This window comes from Ursus americanus, chromosome 5 (assembly GCF_024610735.1).
Source record: "Ursus americanus isolate L20-20 chromosome 5, mUrsAme1.1.p, whole genome shotgun sequence".
Taxonomy (NCBI): Eukaryota; Metazoa; Chordata; class Mammalia; order Carnivora; family Ursidae; genus Ursus; species Ursus americanus.
The window spans coordinates 40515564-40533388 of NC_142131.1; the positions used below are offsets into that span (position 1 = coordinate 40515564).

The 17825-nt window shown below is 41.5% G+C and overlaps 1 long non-coding RNA gene across 4 annotated transcripts in view; it reads right to left on the minus strand.

Moving 5' to 3' along the window:
* LOC148110083 (uncharacterized) overlaps positions 1-17825 on the minus strand; it is a 202159-nt gene that overhangs the window by 74536 nt on the left and 109798 nt on the right. For all 4 annotated transcript variants that reach the window (XR_015724500.1, XR_015724499.1, XR_015724502.1 and 1 more), the window contains one exon: positions 16056-16119. This is a non-coding gene — a long non-coding RNA (uncharacterized LOC148110083). The remainder of the gene's footprint in view (positions 1-16055; positions 16120-17825) is intronic.

A 17825-nucleotide genomic window follows, 5' to 3' on the forward strand; every position in this document is an offset into this window, starting at 1 on the left:
TAAGCCTCTGCTTATATCTCGCTTGCTAAAATCCCAGTGACGAAAGCCATTCACATGACCAAGCCCAGAATGTGGATGGGGACCACTCAAGGGGATGGATACTTATAGTTTCATACTGAGGTTCACCAAAGTAATAGTCGACCATCCCCAGAAACTCTTGTGAATTCTAAGAGAGCAAAATGGCAGTCCTAGAACTGCGGAGTTCATAGGGACCTTAGAGACTTTAAACTTCAGCATCTTTGTTTTATATTTGACGAGACAAGAACCCGGAGAAAGTGATTTAATTACTTCAAGCCATAACCCAAACCTGGACCATTCATTGTAAAACTGATTTTGAGTCCAGCTCTGTGCAGCTTCTCCTATGTACAGGTCTAGCCTCTTGCCTCACAGAACTCAGTCTAGAGGGCAAGTCTGCAGATGAGATCTCCTCACGCACAATGCCACATTTTCACCACGGTTCTTCACAGCCTTCCCATTGTTAATTAAGTGTGTAATGACTATATTAAAGTTAGTTTCAGGTTCTAATTTATGACGCAGGTGTTATATTTTAATGTACACTTTACGGTACATTGGAGTCCCTGAATAATCAATGTGTACTCCCTCTAATCCTGCCTGGTTTATAATACTTGGGAGAAAATTTTATTATTTTAAACCATTATAAGGATTTACAGTTCTTGAATCTTTGCTTTTGTGAAATATTTTTGTTCCCATCTACTATTTACATGAAGCCAAGTCCTTTGTCAGGAATACAGCCTCTAATTATAACATTGTTCCTGTGGGAAAATGTAATTTGCTTTTCAATGATCCACTTTATGACATGGTCTCCAGGAATGTGCTGTTCTGCAATAAAAAGCAAGTAGAGACTGCATACTCTTGTAACTTCTTGCCAATTGCCTGGCACGGTAGGACCAGTGTTTATAAAGCAGTTCTAATTTTTTGTTGACATGTGAAATCTGAGCTGGGAAATAATGACAGATTTCACAGAGATGGAGTAGGGAGGACGGATAAGGAAGCAAAATAGGAAACAAGAAGGTTCTATGGTTTTCTCTACAGTCATCCTGTCAGCAACCAGATCCTGTCATTCAGTGTCTCTCATTTTGGTTTTTTCTTCACAGAACTAAAATGGAGGTTACAAGAATGAGTGACCCATGCAGTCAGAGGGGACGCACTGGGGTGCGCTGGGTGGTCCTGAAAGGCTTCCTGTTGGCATGGGAACACCCTTTCTCAAGGGGTAGTCCTGCCTTTTCTGAGAAGAATTTCTTCATTTCTTTGCTCAGGGATAATGTACTGTGACTTCCATTTAGGATGTGCTTGCAGAGGACAGATATTAACTGAAGTAAAATCTTTTTTGATGAAAAGCTTCCTAACCATTAGGTACAGCAACCAGGGCCAGACCCAATCAGCAGTTCTGTTCCTCATGGATGCTCTAATCTTTTTTAAAAAATGATTTATTAATTAATAAATTATTAATAAATAAGTAAATTATTAATAAATTATTAATAAATTTATTTATTTAAGGGGGAGGGGCAGAAGGAGAGAATCTTCAAACAGACCCCCCGCTGACCATGGAGGCTGACATGGGGCTCAATTTCAGGAACCATGAAATCATGACCCTGAGATCATGACCTGAGCCGAAACCTAGAGTCAGACGCTCAACCGACTGAGTCACACAGGCTCTCCACTCTCATCTTTTCGACTTTGGCTTTCCAAGACTACTGCCCATCTTCGTTCTGTAACCTTTTGCCACTTGGCCCAAAGCATAGCTTAGATCATGGCTCATGATTAAAAACAAATACTGTACTGATAAGTAAGGGCTAACAGAAGAAATTATAATACAGACTCCCCAACTCTTAAACGTTGAATCCTAGATATGAATTACCCTGGAGTCCAGAGGCCAAGGCCTCCCACAGCATCCACCTTGAGTCTCTCTCCTCATCTCCTAGTCTTGTAACCTTTTTGCTGGGGCCTGATTACCACCCTTCATGAAGACAGATTTTAGCTGTCTTCCCTATCTGAAGTTCGAGCCACAGCATAGGAGCCCCCATAAGAGAGGGTCAAGGAAGGCCCATATTCCTTCTCGTAAACATAATTCTCCATAAACATAATCTCCTGGGATAAATTCTGCCCACAATAAAACAATCTTTTGTACAGTGGAGCTGGATCTTTCCTGAGGATCGGGTTCTAAAGTCAGTGTGAAGGCAAATCCTGTGTAAGAAATTAACTTGGGAAACCACGTGGCCGAGAGCCACATTGCCAGTAGCCACACCTTCCTCAGGAAGCCTAGGAGAGCCGGGCTGGCCCTTCAAGTCTGGAATAGGTTACCATCCCCTCAGCAGAACACTGTATGAAGGAGCTGTTCTGGGTTTAAGGTTGATTTTAATTTCACCATTCCACTTACCGTGATGAGATGTTTACAGCACTTAAGGCACAGGGACTGAGAACCAGGTAGAGAGGCTCAGTTCCTACCCTCTCCTGGGGCAGAAGTGTCCACACTTTTTAACAAGTTTCTCATTCTCTCCCTGTGTCCCTTTCTCCCTCCTTGCATGTCTAGGTGTCGGGCACAGTCCTGTGAATTTCATGCGATCCTGATGGGATAACCTCAACATTATTTTACAAAGCAGTTTAGCATCTCACTGTGGAGAACTCTGTAGTTACAGAAATAGTATATTTAGGTTTATCTTTGCAGGACCAAAAATCCCATTAAAGTACATTGTTTTCCTTTCAAAATATAGAAGACATATACTTTCAAAGTTAAATTCAAACCACAGTCTGTAGAGCAAGGGAAAGTCTGCTGGCAGCTTTGAAATATTGCCCCTTTGCACTCTCCAGCTTTTGGCCATGGAGATGTAAGCAGAGATTAGCTTCTATCCCACCCCAAGGACCTAGTACAGCCCCCTCGCCTGACAATATTACTACTTGGAAAGCCTGAGCCTTCTCTTCATGCTGGCCCAAATGTGCCTCACACAAACCAGGCTCTGAACCTTCCTGCAGACCATGTGACCTGTCTGGACCGCTTCTCCTGTCTAGTCCCTCATCCCTTTCCCTCCTCCTCCACTGAGTCTTCCAACCTCCAACTCCTAGATCAGGACCCCCGAGCCACTCTTGATCATGGTCTTTAGTGCTCTCTCCCTATCTCAATTATTGTACCATAAAATGTCTTTATGTTTAGGAATATTAAGCGTGTCCTATGTATGTGCCAGACACTGTTCTAAGAATTATTGATATAGTATAGTAACATATTTCACCTCACAACAAGCTTGTAAGATAGGTACTATTATCATCCCCATTTTATAGATGAGAAAACTGAGCACAGATAGGTTATAACAACTGCCCAAGGTCACATGGCTAGTTAATTGAAGAGTCAGGATTCAGACCCAGAAGATGTGACGCCAAAGCCTGTACTTCCAAAGATTTTATTTTATTTTTTTTAAGTAATCTCTACAGCTAACATGGGGCTGGAACTTACAACCCTGAGATCAAGAGTCACATGTTCTACTGACCCAGCCAGCCGGGTGCCCTGAAAGCCTGTACTTTCAATCATTGTGTTCTACTGTCTGTTTTGGTACTTAGGTATGGACTCTATCTCTGCCTGTCTTTTCATTTTTATTTTTTAAAAGATTTTATTTATTTATTTATGAGAGAGAGAACAAGTTGGGGGGGGGAGGGCTGAGGGAGAGGGAGAAGCAGACTCTCCACTGAGTGGAGAGCCTGATGCAAAGCTTGATCCCAGGACCCTGGAATCATGACCTGGGCTGAAGGCAGAAGCTTAACCGACTGAGCCACCCAGGCATCTCTCTACCTGTCTTTTTATATAGTATTTCCTTTCTCACTTTCTTTATAACCTCCTTCAGGGCAGGAATCATGATATACATATAAATATATTTCCGTAACACTAAGAATCATGTCTTGCACGAAATAGGAACCTGATAAATATTTGCTGGGTGATAAAATGACAGAAATAAAAATATAGATCTTTATAAATTATACGATTCTCTAGATATGTTTTATGCTTACTAAAGATTTCCATTGTTTCTCACGAACATAGTAATAACAGCTTACAAAATACTTGAATAGGATTTGATTAAGACACTCCTATGACGTGAATGGAGCAGATACAGTATTATGCCTATTTTACAGCTGGGATAACTGAGCCAGACACAAAGAAGATGACCTGCCTCCAAAGATGAGCTGGACCCAAGGCTCCTGACTTCTAGTCCTATAATATTCCACTTCAGATTGTGCTCAAGGCGGGCTCAGTCAAATGCAGGCCATGTATCAGCTCTGGGTGTGTCCACTAATAAAACTAGATGTTCTATTGTAAAGGGATATCAATGGTAGCCCTGCAAAGCCCTGAAAAGATGTGGTGGGGCAGGGGAGGGGAAGGACACATTCCATTCGCACGTTGGACTCAGTCTAAGAGGAGGACAGAACCCTCAGAACAATCAGGAAAACAGGTTTCAATTAACGCTATGTTATCCAATGGTATTTTTATCCATTGTTGAAAATCAAGAGGTGGGAAACAGGTCAATATCAAAAAATGTAGGAAATAATTTTTGAGAAAGAAAACAAAAAGGAGGAATCAGTTATAGGGAGGTTTCCAGAATGCAAATCAGAGATTTTTTTTCCTTTGGAGGGATAAGGTAAAAAGAGGAAATATTTGTTCTAACAAGTGAAAATTCAAATCAAAGCCAGAATTTGAGCTGGCAGGCCTTGTTTGGAAACTCCTTTTGTTTATAATGTAGGTTTTTCCCCTTTATGAAGCAGATGCTTATGCGCGCATTACCAGTGTTGTCAATAATACTGTAACATTTGCCTTCCATCCCTTTGCTGCTCAGGGAACATGTTGGGTTTCCGCACATTTAGCTTTGCCATTTACTTCACAAATCGCAGCTGTGTAGTGCTACAACTAAGTCGATTTTACTGAGAATAAAAATTGAAAAAAAATTTCTCCTAACAACCTTTCCAGGAATCATAGGATTGAAATACTTTGGTGTGGTGGGGAGTGTTTTTTGTTTTGTTTTGTTTTTTAACAACTTGGTTTCAGTATAATGATGCTTCAGTAAGAATCTTCCTGCAAATTTAATTCAAAAGGGAAAGCTTTGTTGTTATTAAACACAATGGCAGTTTGTACATCTCCACATCATTATGTGGCTTCTCATTATGGTAATTCATTTGCTTCTGCTTTGTATGGATTATCAAATAAAAATCACTTTCGCTCCTGGCAAGTGATTGACATTAAGGAGACACTCTGGGAACCCAGCTAAGCGGTGCTTGGTGTCATAGCAAACACAATTAGCAAAATGGCATCCAGAGTGGCTTTCTGGAGTTGCCCTGTGGTGAGTCTCTGCATTTTCTACTTAGCAGGGCTGTAGGTTACCAGGCTTTGCCATGCGCCTCCTCTGTTTTTATCTTTGTACCATTTTCAATGTGAGTGGAACAGCGTGAAGACTTGGTGTGAATTTTACTTTCTCTTTTTTTCTGAATAGCTCTTCCTCAGCACTTGCCAGGCTTGGAGAGCGGTCTGCCTTCTTAGGAACCCACATTTCTCTAAAGAAGGGTCTGTGACAAACCCACCAAATGCCCACGCTGATATCCCTGTGGATTTCCTTTTCTCATTTTTTCTGTTGCTCTCTCTTCCACTTGTCAATTAGTTGAGGTACTGAGTTTTGTATGAAGTTAAAAAAATAACTTCAGAGGTCTTTACTAATTAGCTTTGTATCGAAGAAGACAACAATTTACCCTCTTCTGTGGACAAATTTGAGGTGGGGCCTCAACTTGAGGCCCCTCAGTCAATGGCTCGAGGTACTTCAGCCAATGATTATCGTAGATGGGATTGACAGCACCCGCTGCCTCTTTGAGCTGAAAGATAGGCACAGCTTTTGGCTGAGCCATGAAGCGACAGAGGGTCTGGACTGAGTTGGAGTTCCCTCCAGCCCTGTCTCCTCCAGAGCCTCTGCCAGGGCTTTCCAGAGCAACATGACTCCACTATGATGGAGTTATAAAATGTGCTTTTTGGAAGGGCCATCAAGGTCTCAAGAACCCAGCACAGTGTGGGAGGAGGAGAGGTGGTAACAATCTGCCTTCCTGTCCCATATAATGGAAGGACCGACAGACTTACACCTCTGGATACTCTTTTTCCCCAACTCTCTCTTTCTTTCATTCCCTCTTTTTGGAATTTCCTAGTCCAGTGCCTCCAGCCCCTTCTTGGAGGTATTTTTACTCCCTTTGCACATAAGAATAGAGAATGTTCAGGCCTGTCCCGTCGGCATCCCGTCGGCATATTTTATGCTTCACACGCTTGCAGGCCTCAGGCTTTGGTTGGATGACCGTGGCATGTCTTCTTCATTTGGTCGCTGCCAGCTGCACAGAGGTGGGTGTTCGGTCCTTGTCCCATGAATTGAGGTTACTGGGCTTCCAGTTTAGTTTTCCCATGAGCGAGAGCCTCCTCACTAGTTTTCCTAAGAATCCAGCCCAACCTGCCGGGTCTAGCATCAATGTTTTTAACGTTCATATTGTTTAGTCTAATATGAAGAAAGCATATTTTTCTTGTTAGCATGACTTTGACCTTTTTCACTTTAAAATCATAACCCCTGGCTTTTCTGTACTAAGGAACATCTGACATTTTCATGGGTTATTTAACAAGGGTCACCATACTATTCCTAAATGGCTTTCTCTTTCTCATCCAATGGTACCAGTACTGATGATATTATTTATGCTCTCAGATCTTCCTTTATCTCCAACGGCAAGTCAACATGGGTTCCAGTTTATCAAATCATACTGGCATCAACTTTTGAACTTTAATATAAAAATGAAAATGAAATGTTGGACTGGCATCAGAGGGCAACAATTTATCCCTGACATTCCCCAATCTCCACTGGTCAAGAAATCTCTGAAACACATTGAGTATTTCCAAGGGAGAGGAGTCTAAAATTGGAACTAGTTTTTTTTTTTTTCTCTTACTTTAAGATCATACAAGTCTTGATAGCCCTGCACGCAGTTCTTCCCTCCATTTTGAGTTTTGAGGCTCTTCTGTATTGGAGGCAGGGATTTCTCTAAGCTTTGAAGAAGGAAGGTGACTCGCAGATGATTCTGGACGGAGACAGTAGTCCTCACGTGAAGCCTCATGCTGCTGAGAGCGCTGTGGTGCCGATGTGGAGCTCAGGCTGTTTCTTTTCTGGTTATTTTGAAACATTATTTGTACATTGGAAAAATAAGTACGGGTTTTTATAAAGCAGTTTTTTGAAAAAATAATAGGAATTGCAATTTCCATGTGCGTGCCGATTACATCTCACACACGCATCTATTTCTCTCTGTGCCCAGTGCACCTCCGATCTCCACTTATTTTTGCTGCCACCACGCTAGGTTAGGCCATCCTATTCTTCCCTGGATGACTGCCTCTAGTCTTTTCCCTCAAACACTTTTCTCACCTATCTTTTACAGATATCACTTTAAGAAGAATATTGGATCATGGTACAGGTTTGCTTAAAATCCTTTAAGCTCTATGGCTGCTCATCAGACAAATTCCAAACCTTTTTAGCATGAAATAATTCTTAAGACATGAGGGCAGAAAACATGTCTATCTTCTCACTGTGTGTTTTTGAGGCCAGCACGTGGACTAGGAAATAACAGAACTTCGTAAGTTTTTAGCCACCTCTCCAAGGTAACGTTAGCCCTCTTGGGTGGCTCCCTTAAAGGAAGTGACTCAAGCATCCGGGCCATTTATATTTTAAAATTTTATTTCTATAGCCACTGTGACAGAGGAAAACAGAGATGGAGGGTTGTACAAGCTCTTCACAGTATCTCAGTCAAGAAGACCACACAGAGAGCCCCCTGGCGAGACCAGAGGGATGGTCCTAGCCCAACAGCAAGGGGGTCTGGGAAGTGTTACCCAGAAAGAGGAAAATGAAGTAGAACCTGGGGACCATGGAGCATTATGTCTGTCACAGAGTTAATTAGGGATGAACAACCCAGACTTTTGGGAAATGTACTGTCTGTATTGCAATAGTCTGATCTGAGCCATGGAGGTTGGATTTCAATCTGTGAGTGGGTGTGAATGACTCCCTTAAAGGCCTTGCCTGTTTCCACCATCAGCCATGCTGGTAAAAGTAGAATGGGCCTTGAATTTGGGGTAGGAAAGGACCACTTTTACTATCTGAGTCAGGGATTAGTCGCCTATGTCTATGGGGCAAAAAGGTCTGGAGATTCCCATCCAAGGTGGTAGAAAGAAGGGTACAAGAGGAGTCGATCCCACCATTTCACTGCAGTCACCTGAGAGCAAGCAGGTACTCTGAAGTCAGCTTTCAGGTTTGAGATCTTTAGGAGGGACAACAGCAATGGAAGAGATCCTTCTGAGGCCCCACTTCTATATATGCCAAAAATTTACTCTATCTTTGGCCAACACCATTGGTTGATCTTAGTTGTGCCTTTAAAGCAATCGGAGGGGATTATGCTAAGTGAAGTAAGTCAAGCAGAGAAAGACAATTACCATATGGTTTCACTCATATGTGGAACATAAGCAATAGCGTGGAAGACCATAGGGGAAGGGAGGGAAATCTGAAGGGGGAGAAACCAGAGAGGGAGACGAACCATGAGAGACTGTGGACCCCGGGAAACAAACAGGGGAGGGGGTTAGGGGAGGGGGTAACAGGGCGATGGGTACTAAGGAGGGCATGTGCTGTGATGTGCACTGGGTGATGCACAACTAATGAATCACTGAACACTACACTGAAAACTAATGATGTGCTGTAGACTGGTTAACTGAATGTAATAAAAAATAAATAAAACAATCGGAGAGAACAGTGCCCATGCTTGCATCAAAGACGTACAGAGGGTGCAGTGTGGGCTGGTACATTCGGTGAAGACGCAAGAGACACGAAAGCTCTGGTAGTGCAGAGCCTGCACGGCAGAGTGGGAAAAAGCACAAGTAGCTGCCAGCACTGATTTGTAACACATGCAAGAACGGTCTAGAGAATCCCAGTGCTTCCTGTTACTTGGATTGGGGGATAATCTACAGAAAGTTCTGCCTTCCTTTCACTGGGGCATTTGAGGGCCTGGAGTCACGATGGTTAAGACCTGAAAAAATATATGACCTTATTTTGTAACTCAGTTGGTAAAGCGGGGACATTTAAGTTACAAATACAGGGCACATGAGAAGAGTACTTCACAGCCTGTGCTGACACACAATAGCCCTGACTTTCCTCCTCTGATAATAGAAATTACACTTAGCAAAACAAAGAGAAGAGCACTTTGCGAGAAAAGTTAAATAATGTTATTCATCATTGTTAATGATAAATAGTAACCACAGCAAGAATGACAGCAAACTTGCCATGACAATAACAAATACTGCAAACTTGTTTGTTCCTGATATTTTCTGGATGCCTACTTCTCTTATTTTAATCTTTGTTTTGCTTTTAAAATTATCCCACTCATTTTAGTGTCAACTTTAGTTGCTGCATTCATCAACTTGGAAAGCCCACAGCCTTGGACAAAAGTGTCATTTGATGTGTTTGATATATTCAGCTCTGCATCAGTAATCTATTTGCAAAATTGTCCAATTTGAAAGTGACACATTTGATTCACTTGACTTTCCTTTTTCGAGCACAGTAAAATTTGAAGGAATGCAAGAGGTGCTAGGCACTAGTCACCAAGGAGAAAGGACAATAAAGGGATGTGTAAAGGACTCCAGAGAAAATTATTGTGTGTCATTAGTAGTTGAACAAAATAAAGAGCCCTGTGAAGTTGAACTTCTCCAAATAAAAGACAATGACATCTGGAGGGGAATGGGTCTTTTTAAGTCTTTTTTCTTCTTCTTTTTTTTTTTTAAGTAGGCTCCATGCCCAGCACGGAGACCAACATGGGGCTCGAACTCACAACCCTGAGCTCAAGACCTGAGCTGAGATCAAGAGTGGGATGCTCAACTGACTGAGCCACTCAGGTGCCCCTTTTTTTAAGTTTTTGATGTTAAAAAGCTGACTCAAAATTTTCAACTTTTTAAGATAATTTATTCTAATTACTTAAGTATGCCTCTTCATTGTAGGAAATTTAAGAGTACGCTTAACATAAAAATATAGAGAAACAAACAAACAAAAACAATTACTCATAATCTTGCCACCAAAGAGAACTGATTTTTTTTATATAGTTCTTTCCATTTGTTTTGTAGTGTGTATATACATTGTTATTATTACTGTTATCAAAAGGAAATACTTTTTTACTTAAAATGGAAATCCTTATCATAAGAAGCATGATTGTACGTTGAACTCCCACTGTAAATTCATGATCTAATTTGGTTCGATACCCACTGAATCTCTCTAGTGTAAGGCATTACCAAACATAAAGGAGACCCAGTCTTAGCCTCAAAGAGGAAGAAGTTAAGGCATATGAATGTTCAGTTAGATCAAGGAGTACTTACTGAGAGATTATGATATGACCCGCACTGCATCAGGTAACAAGCTGTGGGTACAAATGAGTAAATAAATGGATCCTGCCTTCAAAGTCCTTATAGTCTCACAGAAAACAAAAGACGTGACTTACACACGCTACAGTAAGTAAGATCCCAACCATCCTTACAAACTGTAAGTACCTCAGGAATTCAGAGGAGGGAGCAATCACTGGCTGAGGCCATAAGGAGCATGTTATTGGAGAAGTGATTTGTGAGCTGAATCCTTTTAGGATGGAGGGGATTTGGAAAGAAAACAGTCAATGAGGTGACCGAGCACCTTAGGCAAATGCCCCCAAACAGCCTCATGGAGCTCTGGACCAGGACGATGAGGGGAAAATGGGCTAGTCCGGATGGTGAGAGGCTAGGGGGGAAAGTAGGTTCAGTCAAGGTGGTCCAAGGTCAGTGTTTCTTCCCTATTGTCTACCCCCAGGTTCCAAAGGAATGGGTTTCTTTTTTTGAACCTGGATCCCAGCAATTTTCACTAGTGAACTTTTCTAACATGGTCTTATTTCTTAAAAGGAACAGAATAATTTTCTTTCAGAATATTCCATGGCCTCACTGAGGCCCACAAGAAACCACAAGGATCACTTGAGGTCTAGTCCCATAATTTACTTCTGAATTTGCAACATTTTTTTTTCTCTTCTTATATGAGTTAATCCCAATAAAAGGAACATCTAGTAATACTCAACGTTCAGAAACATTTTTTTAGCTGATATGGAGACTCACACCAATGTAAATGTGTGATGAGAACACATGACCGGAATTCTTCTAGAATGAACAGTAAGTAAGAGCACAGATGTCAAGATTCTGTCACTGTTCAGCTGTGTGACCTTGGATCACTTACGGTCTTTGAGCTTCAGCTTTCTTATCTGCACCACAGGGGAAAAGATTCCCTCTGGTCTGGAGTTCGTGTGAGAATTAAATGAGATACATATGTAACAAGATTTCCAGGGGGAGAAATGTGCTTAGTCACTGCTAGCAACTACTATTACAAAAAATACAGGAACTGACCTCCTTCCTCATAGCCTGCTCCCAGGTTACTTAAGGATCAGAACTGTCTGGAATGTGTAGCAATTTGAATGTCCTGCAAACTCCACTAGAGTAGTGTTTTAAAATGGTGATTGGGCCGGAATTGATATAACCTCTTAATGACTAAGCATTAAGCTCCTGAACATAAACAACATAAACACCCAGAACTCAGAACCTATTAGACGGTCAAGGCAACTCAACCACTTTCAAAGCATTTTTTTTTTATCTTTTAGTATGAGAAGCATTTATTTTTCATCTTCAGGATTACAATAGGGAGACATTTTGAGGTTACACCCTAATGAGAATTTATAGCATTTGTCTATGTTGCAGATTAAGGGAAGATAAAAGAAGTAGCTATTAGATAGATTAATTTTTTGGAAATTTAGAAAGTCACCATGTGTTATTTTCAGATGAAAGACCAGTCCACCAAGACAGAGGTAGACTGCCAAGCTTAGAGTATTTTCTGGTCTCTGTGCTTTTGGATATGCTCTTCTATTTGCCTGGATACAATCAGTATCACTACCAATTCCTGCAAAAATGCGGCTAGCCCCTGTCTGTCTTTCAGGCAGCTTCTCTGCTCCCCCAAAACTTTGGTTTAGGGGCCTAGCCTACCTGTCTTTACAGCATTTAATCCCTTAGTCTTCCCTCTTTCACATTTATGGAAGCTCAAGTGTGGGAATGTGGGTGAGCAGTATCAATTGTTTACACATTTATACTCTAAATATTTAGTATAAAAGGCTTTTAGCTAAAAGAAGGATTCTCCTCTCCCCAAAGCCCCAAGTGTCTCTCAGCTTTTAGTAAAATGTAACTTGTGTTGCTCAAAAATAGGTAAGATCAAAATGTTCCAGGCAGTTTCATCAAGCCTTCTTCCTATTTCTTCAGAAGTCGGCTTTTTTGAGTCCGAGAGCATACAGGTTCCAGATGGTCTGTATGATTCGAGTCAATCATGCGCATCCTATAACCCAACCTAAAAAGTGGATGTGAAAATGTGTTTTATGGACCTTACCCAGAAACCTCTTCAGCCAGACCAAGTCTGCTGATTTGGATTTCTCTTTCTGCACTGCCTCACTTATCCACTACTGCAGCGGGAGGAGGAGAGGGGTTTCCGTGGGCTCCGAGTGTCTCTGCCTTCCCTCTGGGTCTGTGGGTTCCAGGAAGGCAGGAGCCATACTTTGCCTGGATCCCCTGGGCTCAGTACAATGCCTAGCACACAGGAGGTGCTCACAAACATTTGCTGAATGAAAGAACGGAGGACTCACCGGTCAGGGCGGGGGTGGGTCATTAAACCCGAGCCTGAATTATTAGAAGCTGTGGGCTGGCTTCCTCTTAAGGTTAGGAAAGACTCAGGCTCAGGATATTATCATCACTCAGTCACTTCTCTAGGGAGGGGAGGACACTGTCTGCCCTGTCCAGAGCAGAGGTGGCCAGGAAATTCTTTTTAATGCTACTGAGGGAAAAAAAAAAAAAAAGCCAACCCAAGTGGTTCCTCTGTATCAGAACTATACTTTAGGTTTAAGACCTTCAGATTGTACATGAAATGTCCCTTTTTCTCTAGAGAAAAGGTGCTTAATTTTATCAGATTCTCAGATTCTATGACCCACAAAAGGATAAGAATAATTGCTCCAGAGCCTTCCTTAAAATGGGCTCAGAGAGATCCCTTTTGATATTGTCACCAGGTAAAAAACAGTGAAGATGCCACTGTTGGAATATTTTATTTTCCTCTGTGCAGCAGTGCCATCTCTGTGCCTGTTTTCCTTGCCAAAGAGAGGTCCAGTGGGTGTACATCAGCTTTCCTGTTAATTTTATAGTAGAGGTCAATGGCCTGCTTACCTGTCCTGCCCCACCTCCCCCCCTTCTCATACCTTCCCTACTCAAAATTGAGAACCAGGATTCTTATTTTACCACATAGAATTTTGAGGCTTCAGCAACTTGCCTCCCCTTCCAAAGGCTTGGTGTTTTCATATTTGAATATAATGTTTCTCTCAGTATAATGTTCTTAGCTCACAAGGTTGTACACTCATTCATTCATTCATTCATTCATTCACTCTAGAGGGCCTACAATGTACCAGGTAGTGTTCTAGTGGTGAACGGAACCCACAAGGAGCAAACATTCCAGGGGAAGGAGTCAGAGGAGGAGCGAAGAGGACAACAGGATATTAGTCAGTGATGAGTGTGATGCAAAGAATTCAAATGGAAAGAGAGAGAGTGACCGGGTGGCTGGTTTAGACTGAGCCACGTGGAATTCCCCTCCGAGGGGGTGACACTTAGGGTCTGAAGATCAAAGCAGAGGGAGCAGCCAGTGGAACGGTCCCCAGGCAGGCATGGGCTTCATGGGTCTGCAGAATGCCAGTGTGTGCGGCTGATGGGATCCCAGAGGTCGGCAGGCTTGGCTTTGAAAGTCACTCTAAGGAGCTTGGAGTGGATTTTAAGTACAGTGGGAATCTTCTGAAAGCGTTTTAAGCAGGGGAGTGGCATGCCCTAAAATATTTTACTTTTGGAGAATAAATTGTAAAGACCGAAGGATGAAAGCAAGGAAACCAATGAGGAGCCTTCTCTAAAAGTCCCAGCTCTGGACCATGGTGGCTTGGACCAGGGAGGAGGTAAACAGATGGGGAGCAGTGAAGGACTGGAGGGATGTGTGCAAAGCACCAAGGCCCACATCTGATGCATGGTGAGCACTCAGTAAACTCTAGCTATTATCCTCCTCCTCATTATTACTATTGGTTTGGTAAAATGAAATGGGACCAAGCAATGGGCCAACATAACTGTAGTTTTAAGAATATTACTGACTTCAGAGCAAATAAGGGAGGATAGACCCTATCTTATTTGTATGCAGAGATTCCATTAATGTTATTTTCCTGACCCTGTCTTAGATGCAGTGTTTTCAATATTTTTCTCTCTGTATTTTAAGAAGAAATCCATCATTTACTTCTTTCAGGACACACTGTTTAGTCATTTTGTAGTGAAAGAATCCTGATTATCTCCAAATGACAGATGTGAAACAGTGAATTCTAAGTTGTGTAGAAGAGGTAATATATTGCATTGCTCTGGAATTTATTATGAGCAAGGAGTTGGAAAAAATTAGGGAGTTAACATCCAGGAAGAAAGCAAAACTTTAAAAATGACACAGATAGATTAATATATTTATGCATACATGTCATGCAGTCTGATGCCAGAAAAGCCAAATGAAGAAGTAATGTTCTGAAAACAATTCACAATTACCAAGACTACTAAGCTTGGAGTCAGAGAAATATGAAGACTGGTGACATTCATACATCTGCAGTTGCTATGGGGTTACTTAAAGTTATAAGAAAGAAAGAATGAATTATTCTTTTTCTTTTTTCCCTTTTTTCAGAGGTGAGTCTTTGGATCTATGCTTTAACAAATGCACATACCTTTCAACCTACTCTTATCGGGCAAACTTGTATTTACAAGTGCAATTATTCTGAGACACAGAAGTCTTAAATGAAAGACAGACATCACAATCCCTTAAGGTCATGCTGATCTCCTCAAATGTTAGAATTCACTAGAGTAAGGCTGGCTTTTCAGCTAAGTAACCCCATCACTTTAGAGTAATCCCTGTAATGAGTATAAATACAGCAACACATTTCAAGAAAAACACGAGGCTCTAAGTGATATTCTACTAGGCTAGAGAGAGTTTGCTTTCAAAATGTGGACACCAATATTCTCCAAGCAGTGTGGTTTCTCAATATAGTAAAGAAGTTATTCAGGTGTCCGAGTACCCACAGTGGGGCAACAATTTTGTCAGTAAAATTTTGCTACCTTCAGAATTCTTCTATTTGCTTTTGGGGGGGGGGCTTTCATAGGATAAAAGTAGAAGTGTTTGTCTATCATCATAACAAAGAGAACGTTTGATCATTGGAGATACCCCTTGTAAATCAACAACAAAAAACCATCTAAAATACAAACAAAAAACAGCATTGCCAAACGTATGTTCTGTGGATCACCAGTTCTTCAAGACATCACTTGAAAGGAAGCTTAGACACACTGCTGTATTTCCCTCTCCGATCTACTTGAGCCCCGCATTAAGCCTGTTCTGTCACTATGTGGCATGACCTCTTCAAGGTCATGGCCAGCCACAATCTCATTAAACCAATATAAGAAAGTCAGCAGGACAAGTACAGAATTACAGCTGCAGCTGGTCCCCAGGCTGTAATTGATATTTACTATCTCCCTCCTCCAACAGCCATTCTAGATTTCCTCCAACTTTGGCCATCACTTTTTTGCTACTTTAGATTGCTTACGTGATGGAATCATCCAGACCTTTATTTCTGGGAGTCTGACTCCCTGGTTACGATGCCTTTGTAAGGGCATGATTGCTATTATTTCCCATTCACCATTACCATCAGGAGTGGAAGCACCAAGAGATATCTCAGTGAATCTCCTGAGTTTCAGACATATTCCTCCCTGCCCCCATTATATAACAGCAACTCTAGCATCTCATAATAATTAAGAAAGATTTCTCCCAACAGTGCAGCAATCCCTTCCTTTGATTGCTGGTCCACAGTCATGAAGAGCCCTGCATGACTAGGTGGCAGGTGTGGTGCAGGTTCAGGGGATCCCTTACCTTACCACGTTCCTTGGTGGAAGGGTAGTCCCACTGGGAACCAGGACCTCTAATCCAGCAGAACCTAAGTTGTAGAAATGGGAAACACAAATATGAAGTGAATTATTGGGAGCAAAGAGGACAAGTACCAATTCTACTACCATCCCTTCATCCCTTAGACCCATATATTTTAGCTACTGGGGTGCAGTACCATAGATCAGCTGTTGGCTCAACACATTTGAAAGAGCTCCCCAACCTGGAGGGTTTTGTCTCTGAACTTCTGTCTCATCTGACTCTTTAACAGGGCATTCCAGTATTCTATCAGATCTGCTACTGGATGAATTGGCTTATGGTAGGACAAATAGACCCTGTGGTCATGTACCCTCTCTATTGACACACATCCTTTGTTGCAAACTCTCTTCCTTCATCAGAGGCAATGTTATCCAGGATCCCACAAAGATAAAACAGGAATTCTACAAGTCCTCAGATAGTGGGCAGAGAAGGCAAACACATATAAAGGAGATTTCTTTTTTTTTTTCTCTCCAGGATGGAACGTCTCAAAACATGGAGAGTGACACTAACCTCTGTAATTTTGCCTAAGGTATGGGATTGCTTCTTGTTAGGTTTTCTTTTTAATTGATTAACTTGTTTATTGTTCTATAACTATTGAATGCCCATAATGTGTTAAACTTTTACATTTCATGGGAAAATATTTACATTACCCAACAGATTTCTGTCCCTAATGCTCAGGCTCCGATGATGAGACCAGTGCATTCATGCATTTTGTACATTTTATATTTTTGAGGGTCCTATGTTTATACATCAAGTCACCCTAGGACACAGAAGATCTGACGAACGTACAACAAAGAATTTGTTTTGTTATTGTCTGGTGGAACTAATTAAATACATGGATGGACAAACAAGTCAAATCTGTATGCTCTTGTAATTCATCCAAGAAATCCCAAGAGAATGAGAATACTGATGTCTTAATTGCTATCAATCACCCTGGCTCTCCCAGATCTAGGTAAATAATAAGCATAATGCAAACTTTTTTTTGGCATATTGTTCTAAGACTGATGACCCAGAATTTTTTTTTGTATTGGGGAAAGAATTCATATTCCTACGTCTAAAAATACCCCAAATACTTAGTACTAAGCAGATCCAGTCTACAGGCATAAAAATAAGATAGGAATGCTGAAGAAAGCATGGCATTCAGGATTCAATCTGAGGAAATCAAGACACTGGCTGTACTGCCCCCCCAGAGAGACCCATGTGGGCAGGCTCATGTACATCCTTTTACCTGCGAGGGGAAATGGGTGCTGATTTAAAGGTATACAATACCATGTAGGTAGTTCCTTCCTGAATTCACTTTTGGGGGACTGGGTGTACAAAAGGTGTTCTCTAAATCAGGAAGTTCCAAGTTTTATTGATCAGACTGAGGCCTTTAGGGTAGACAGTGAGGCTAGACTTTGGGGATACAGTGGTATTTCTGCTTGCTGCCTTGCTTCAAACCAACTAAATTACCCTCCCATGCCTCAGTTTCCTCATCCGTAAAATGGGAACAATAACAGCAACCTTCCTTACGAGGTGGTTATAAGAAATTAATACATGTACAGTACTTAGAATATCACCTTGCTCATAATAAGCATTCAGTAAGTGTTAGATGCCATCACCACCACCACCATCATCATGACCATTATCTCTATCTCATGTATCCTCCCTGGTATGAAGGTAAATTGAACTTTAATAAATATGACTCCATTGACTTGTACTCCAACAAACTCAAGGAGT